Consider the following 7,850-nt stretch of genomic DNA (forward strand, 5'->3'; position numbering starts at 1 on the left):
GCTGGGACTACAGGCGCCCGCCACCTCGCCCGGCTAGTTTTTTGTATTTTTAGTAGAGACGGGGTTTCACCGTGGTCTCAATCTCCTGACCTCGTGATCCGCCCGCCTCGGCCTCCCAAAGTGCTGGGATTACAGGCGTGAGCCACCGCGCCCGGCAGAGTCTTCTCTTACGTTTGTTTTGTATACAGTGTTCAGGGTTTTTAGTTGTTCTTAGTGGGAAGAACGGGGAAAAGTGTATCTACTCCATCTTCCTGGAAGTGGGAATTGTAATTTTACTTTTTACTTTGTAAAATAAATTATTCTTTTTAAATGGTGGGAGTGTGAATGGTAACTTTTAACGTTTTCCTTTTGTGTTTTTTACTGCCAAATATGCTAAACAATGAATCTACGTGGTAAAGCTATGCAGTCTTCCAGCTATAAAATGCATATTTACATGAAAAATCTCAGACAACAGGAGGCAAAGATTCTTGTTCAGATTGTTTCATGCAACTGAAAATGTTTCTTATAGTCTCTCATAATCCACATTTAAAATATTACACATAAGCTTTGCACAGTGGCAGTATCATAGCCAATGAGGTTTATCCGAGGCACAATTATTGCTGATTGAAAACATTTCCCAATACCCTGCCATGAAGACTTGCAATATAGTTGGCATTAGCCATTTTTGACAGTCTCTACAGAGACTGAATATAATATTGTGATATATATAAAAACATATAGCCTTGTAATAATTAAAGACATTTTTACATTTAAAGACATTATTAAAGATATAGTTTCTTTAAACCTGTATTCTCTCTTCTCTCTAAATCATACTCAAATAATAGTAAAGAGTTCAAAAAGTAAAATATTTCAAGGAAAAAATGGCTAACATGGTAAAACCCTGTCTCTACTAAAAATACAAAAAATTAGCCGGGCGTGGTGGCCGGCGCCTGTAGTCCCAGCTACTTGGGAGGCTGAGGCAGGAGAATGGCATGAACCCGGGAGGCGGAGCTTGCAGTGAGCCGAGTTCACACCACTGCACTCCAGCCTGGGCGACAGAGCGAGACTCCATCTCAAAAAATAAAATAAAATAAAATAATAATAATAGCAGCTTTCACAGTACTAAGGAAAAATTATTTCAAACCCAGCATTCTATACTTCGCCAAATTATCAAGTAAATGCAATGATAGAATAAGAAATTCTCAAACTTGTGAGGTCTCAAAAGATTTAATTCTCATTTACTTTTTCCAAGAAGATAATAGAGGAAGTGGTCCCGCCAATACAAGCAAGCCAATAAATTGTAAGGAAAAGCAAATAGAATACTCAATATGAAAGTGAAGGAAGATCCCAGGATAAGAACTGTACAGCAGGAAGGCTGGGCGCAATAGCTCATACCTGTAATCTCAACACTTTGGGGAGCCGAGGCAAGCAGATCACAAGGTCAGGAGTTCAAGACCAGCCTGGCCAACATGATGAAAGCCCATCTCTACTAAAAATACAAAACTTACCGGGTGTGGTGGCGGACACCTGTAATGCCAGCTAGTCGGGAGGAGGAGGCAAGAGATTTGCTTGAACCCAGGAGACAGAGGTTGTAGTGAGCCAAGATTGCGCAACTGCACTCCAGCCTGGGTGACAGAGCAAGACTCTGTCTCGTAAAAAGAAAAAGAACTGTACAGCAGGCTGGTTGAGAGAGCAACCAGTCCAGATTGAAGTAAGAGAGAGCACCAGGAGTGCTGACAGAGAGAGAAAGAGAAGGAAAAAAAGAAGAAAAGAGAGAAGAAAGAAGGAAGGGAAGGGAAGGGAGAAAAGAAAGAAAGGGAGAAAAGGAAAGAGGGAAGGAGGAGAGAAAAGAGAAGGAAAGATAGCAATTGTTATATCACTTTATGGTGTGACACTTCTAGCAGAGAGATTTAGGAGTAATGATATAAAACTAAGCAAACAACAGAGATAATTATGAATTCCAAAGAAAACCAAAAGTTGCTCAAAACAGGAAATGGAATCATAATCACTTTACATGGCTTAATTACAAGTAATTTTCACATACTCCTAGTATTATAAACACTGAATATTATCTTACCAAGAATTATGGTAAAATCATAATAATGTGTTAGAAAAGGGGAAATGGTATGTAACGATAGGTAAGCTAAATCCTCACCTCCCATAGTAAAAAGTCAAGAGCTAATATTAAACACCTTTGTTTAAAAATCAAGAAATAACAGTGTATATTAGTCCTTTTTCACACTGCTAATAAAGACATACCTGAAACTCGGCTCACTGCAAGCTCCGCCTCCCAAGTTCATGCCATTCTCCTGCCTCAGCCTCCCAAGTAGCTGGGACTACAGGCGCCAGCCACCACGCCCGGCTAATTTTTTGTATTTTTAGTAGAGACAGGGTTTTACCATGTTAGCCATTTTTTCCTTGAAATATTTTACTTTTTGAACTCTTTACTATTATTTGAGTATGATTTAGAGAGAAGAGAGAATACAGGTTTAAAGAAACTATATCTTTAATAATGTCTTTAAATGTAAAAATGTCTTTAATTATTATAAGGCTATATGTTTTTATATAAAAATCACAATATTATATTCAGTCTCTGTAGAGACTGTCAAAAATGGCTAATGCCAACTATATTGCAAGTCTTCATGGCAGGGTATTGGGAAATGTTTTCAATCAGAAATAATTGTGCCTCGGATAAACCTCATTGGCTATGATACTGCCACTGTGCAAAGCTTATGTGTAATATTTTAAATGTGGATTATGAGAGACTATAAGAAACATTTTCAGTTGCATGAAACAATCTGAACAAGAATCTTTGCCTCCTGTTGTCTGAGATTTTTCATGTAAATATAATACCTTTACATGAGATTTTTCATGTAAATATAATACCTGGGGGAATTTATAAAAGAAAGAGGTTTATTGGACTTATACAGTTCCACATGGCTGGGGAGGCCTCACAATCATGGAGGAAGGCAAGGAGGAGCAAGTCACATCTTACGTGGATGGTGGCAGGCAAAGAGAGAGCTTGTGCAGGGAAACTCCCATTTTTAAAACCATCAGATCTCGTGAGACCCACTGACTATCAGGAGAACAGCATGGGAAAGACCCACCCCCATAACTCAATTACCTCCCACCAGGTTTCTCCCACAACACGTGGAAATTATGGGAGTTACAATTCAAGATGAGACTTGGGTGGGTACACAACCAAACATACTATTCTGCCCCAGGCCCCCCCACAAATCTCATGTGCTTTTTACATTTCAAAACCAATCATGCCTTCTCAATAGTCCCCCAAAGTCTTAACTCATTTCAGCATTAACTCAAAAGTCCACAGTCCAAAATCTCATCTGAGACAAGGCAAGCCCTTTATGCCTATGAGCCTGTAAAATCAAAAGCAAGTAGATACTTCCCAGACACAATGGGGGGTACAGACATTGGGTAAATACAGCCATTCCAAATGGGAGAAACTGGCCAAAACAAAGGGTCTACAGGCCCCATGCAAGTCTGAAATCAAGCAGGGCGCTCAAATCTTAAAGTTCCAAAATGATCTCCTTGGACTCCATGTCTCACATCCAGGTCCTGCTGATGCAAGAGGTGGGTTCCCCTGGTCTTGGACCGCTCCACCCCTGTGGCTTTGCAGGGTACAGCCTCCCTCCCAGCTGCTTTCATGGGCTGGCGTTGAGTGTCTGCAGCTTTTCCAGGAGCATGGTGCAAACTATCAGTGGATCTACCATTCTGGGATGTGAAGGATGGTGGCCATCTTCTCACAGCTGCACTAGGTAGTGCCCCAGTAGTGACTCTGTGTGGGGGCTCCAACCCCACATTTCCCTTCTGCACTGCCCTAGCAGAGGTTCTCCATGAGGGCCCTGCCCCTACAGCAAGCTTCTGCCTGGACATCCAGGTGTTTCCACACATCTTCTGAAATCTAGGCAGAGATTCCCAAACCTCAGTTTTTGACTTCTGTGCACCCACAGCCTCAACACCATCTGGAAGCAGCCAAGGCTTGGGGCTTGCACCCTGTGAAGCCATGGCCCAAGCTGTATGTCGGACTTTTTTAGTCACAACTGGAGCAGCTGGGAAACAGGGCAACAAATCCCTAGACTGCATACAGCAGAGGGACCCTGGGCCCAGTCCATGAAACCACTTTTTCCTCCTCAGCCTCTGGGTCTGTAATGGGATGGGCCACTACAAAGTTCTCTGACATGCCCTGGAGATATTTTCCCCATTGTCTTGGGGATGAACATTTGGCTCCTTGTTATTTATGCAAATTTCTGCAGCCAAATTGAATTTTTCCTCAGAAAATGGGTTTTTCTTTTCTATCCCATCGTCAGGCTGCAAATTTTCTGAACTTTTATGCTCTGTTTCCCTTTTAAAACTGAATGTTTTTAACAGCACCCAAGTCACCTCTTGAAAGCTTTGCTGCTTATAAATTTCTTCTGCCAGATACCCTAAATCATCTCTCTGAAGTTCAAAGTTCCACAAATCTCTAGGGCAGGGGCAAAATGCCACCAGTCTCTTTGCTAAAACATAGCAAGAGTCACCTTTGCTCCAGTTCCCAACAAGTTTCTCATCTCCATCTGAAACCAACTCAGCCTGAATTTCATTTTTCATATGACTATCAGCATTGTGTTCAAAATCATTCAACAAGACTCTAGGAAGTTCCAAACTTTCCCACATTTTCCTGTCTTCTTCTGAGTCCCCCAAACTGTTCCAATCTATGCCTGTTACCCAGTTCCAAAGTCACTTCCACATTTTCAGGTATCTTTTCAGTAGCACCCACTCTCCTGGTACCAATTTATTGGATTAGTCCATTTTCACGCTGTTAATAAAGAGATACATGAGACTGTGCAATTTACAAAAGAAAGAGGTTTAATTGGACTTACAGTTCCACATGGCTGGGGAGGCCTCACAATCATGGCAGAAGACAAGGAGGAGCAAGTCATATCTTATGTGGATGGCAGCAGGCAAAGAGAGAAAGCTTGTGCTTGGAAACTCCCATTTTTAAAACCATCAGATCTCATGAGACTTATTCACTATCATGAGAACAGCACAGGAAAGACCTGCCCCCATGATTCAATTACCTCCCACTGGGTTCCTCCCAGGACACATGGGAATTGTGGAAGTTACAATTCAAGATGAGATTTGGGTGGGGACACAGCTAAACCATATCACAGTGTAAGGGTATTTGGATATATGGAAGTAAATATTATAAGAGCTAAAAAGAGCTGAAGATGTTTGCCTCTGGAAAATCGGAATCAGATATGGAGAGGGTACAGAATTAAAATCTATTTTTAAAAGATTGTCACTTATTAAATCTTTAGCTTTAGTTTTTTTATTCTTATTTTTATTATAAAAAGTCACAATTCAAAGACAACTTATTTTAAACCCTCTTTTTATTGGAGGCAATTATTAAGTATTCACATATCTAACGCTTGGGTCTGTTTAGCCTTCTGATCCTTAGTCATTTTGGGCCATGTTACACTATTACCTATGCCAATAAAAATGTAATTTAGATAATGTGCCATTTTCCATGTTCACTCAAATTTAACATCTATTCAGAAGGTATTCAGAACAAATTTAATTGACAAATTCTTGTCCTAACTAGCTCAAAATTGTTGTCATCATTATAGTTATTCATGTTATCATTATTTATCTGTAGTAAATGATCTTTGGATTGGTCCCCAAAATAATGACATATTTTCAAAGTATATTCCACCATCATTTTTGCCTGCACCACAGCACACTTATTAAAAAACACTCAAATAATCTGATTGAAGGTTTAATTAACCACTTGGTTTCTTAAATGAGTTTTGGAGACGTGCCATGCTCTTAAATTAGTACTTCAGAGTGAGCTATCATTTAAAAGCTAACAGTGCTTTGAAAGACTGTTCCAGCACATTGCCAGCACTTGAAGACTAATGAAAGACACAATCAATCTAATGTTCTAGTATTAAACAAATTTAAATTTTTGATTCCTTTGTCAAAAATCATATGACTATATTTGTAAGTATTCTGAAAATCCAATAGTTCTTCAAATTTAAAAAAAAGGGGGGAGGGGGAATGTAGTTTTGCTATCTTTAAAATAGGAATAACAGGCCAGGCACAGTGGCTCATGCCTATAATACCAGCACTTTGGGAGGCCAAGGCAGTAGTATTGCTTGAGTGCAGAAGTTCAAGACCAGCCCGTACAGCATTGCAAGTCCCCTGCCTCTACCAAAAAATAAATAAATAAATAAATAAAAATAAAAATTAGCAGAGCATGGTGGTACACGCCTATAGTCCTAGCTAGTTGGGAGGCTGAGGTAGGAGGAACGCTTGAGCCCAGGAGTTCGACGCTACAATGAGCTACGATGGTGCAACTGCACTCCAATCTGGGAAACCGAGTAAGACTCTGTTTCTAAGATACCTTACCATCATGGGTCCCCTGAAATTTTATACAGAGAAAGATACATTACTCCAGCATATTCTTGCTAAAAATGCAGTTCTGTCTAATCTTGAGAAAACATCAGACAAATCCAAATTGAGAGGCCTTCTACAAAATAACTGATTCATCAGAGGTGTCAAGTTCATTGAAGACAAGGAAAGAATGAGGAACTGTCACAGGCTGGAGAAGACTAACGAGACACAACTAAATTCAGCGTGGGATATTGGAGCCAGAAAACACACAAAAAAATGACTTTAGGGAGAAAACTGGGAAATGGATAAGTTTAGTTAATAGTGTTGTTGCAATGGTAGCTTGCTGGTTTTGATCATTGTATTATGCTTATATAAGTTATTAACATAAGGAGAAGCCAGGTAAACAGTATGCAGGAACTCTCTATTTTAGATTTGCAACTTTTCAATAAGTCTAAAATCATTTCTAAACAAAAAGTTTAAAAAGAATCATCAAAGAGACTGAGTGTGGTGGCTCACACCTGTAATCCTAGCACTTTGGGAGGCTCATGCAGGAGGATCACTTGAGGCCAGGAATTCAAGACCAGCCTGGGCAACATAGTGAGACCATGTCTCTATTGTTTTTTAAATTAAAAAACTTAAAAAAAAAAAAAAAAGAAAAAGAAGCAACAAAAAGCAAATTCTTAACTCTTTTTTATAGAAAAGGAGAGAATGAGAGCTATAAATCAGTGACGTACATTAAAATGCCTTTCATTAGTTTTAGTTCAAAACTAACATAATGTACTATATTTATGTCAGTTGTTTCCTAAGGTATTGCTGTTTATTAGATGTAGTTTTGTTCCTATTAAGTAATGGAGACTTACTTGGCTCTTAAATTATCACCCTTACATTTGACCTTGCTAGATAATAGGTTATTTTTCTCAGTTTGCCCCCAGATCCATTCTCCACCTTGCTCTGCCTCTTAGTAGGGGTGACCCTTGGAGTGGGAGTCTCCTCACTCACACTGCCCTTGGGCTTCTGGTTGGAGCATTTTCTCCCACTGAGGCTTCCTCCAGCTGACTGTTCTGACAGTAGCTAGGTCCTCTGACAGCCACAGCTTTTGTTGGAGGCCTCTTCCAAAGTCACCACTCTCACTGGCTTGGATAATACCATTTCCTCTCCTGCCCTTTAGATGTGTAAACTAATGGCTTCCCACTGTTACTAATCCCTGGATGCCTCAACATCCCTTGTTGGGTCTCTTAATCCCTTAATCCACCTGCAACTCTATAAATAATCCTTTTAATAAACACATCATTTTTAAAAATCCCAGCTGGGTGTGCTATCCCTTTACTGTAAGGACCCTGACTGATACAGACATGTTACTGAGAATCACTGGGGCTCTTTAATAGGCTGTTTCCTTTTCTTTCTTTCTTCCTTTTTTTTTTTTTTGTAAAGAGTCACAAGTATTCTTTTTGGAAATCTCCTACAGGAAAGATTCATAT

The 7,850-nt window shown here is 39.8% G+C and overlaps 2 non-coding genes across 2 annotated transcripts; one reads left to right on the forward strand and one right to left on the reverse strand.

Annotated features, from left to right (window-relative positions):
• The first annotated feature begins 542 nt into the window (after positions 1-542).
• LOC112428545 (U4 spliceosomal RNA) lies at positions 543-683 on the forward strand. Its single transcript, XR_003020532.2, has one exon. It is a non-coding gene; the product is annotated as a U4 spliceosomal RNA (small nuclear RNA).
• Positions 684-2,569: 1,886 nt separating this feature from the next.
• Positions 2,570-2,710, reverse strand: LOC112428544 (U4 spliceosomal RNA). The gene has a single exon (XR_003020531.2). It is a non-coding gene; the product is annotated as a U4 spliceosomal RNA (small nuclear RNA).
• Between the last annotated feature and the right edge of the window lie 5,140 nt (positions 2,711-7,850).

The sequence above is a fragment of the Macaca nemestrina genome, chromosome 10 (assembly GCF_043159975.1).
Source record: "Macaca nemestrina isolate mMacNem1 chromosome 10, mMacNem.hap1, whole genome shotgun sequence".
Lineage (NCBI taxonomy): Eukaryota > Metazoa > Chordata > Mammalia > Primates > Cercopithecidae > Macaca > Macaca nemestrina.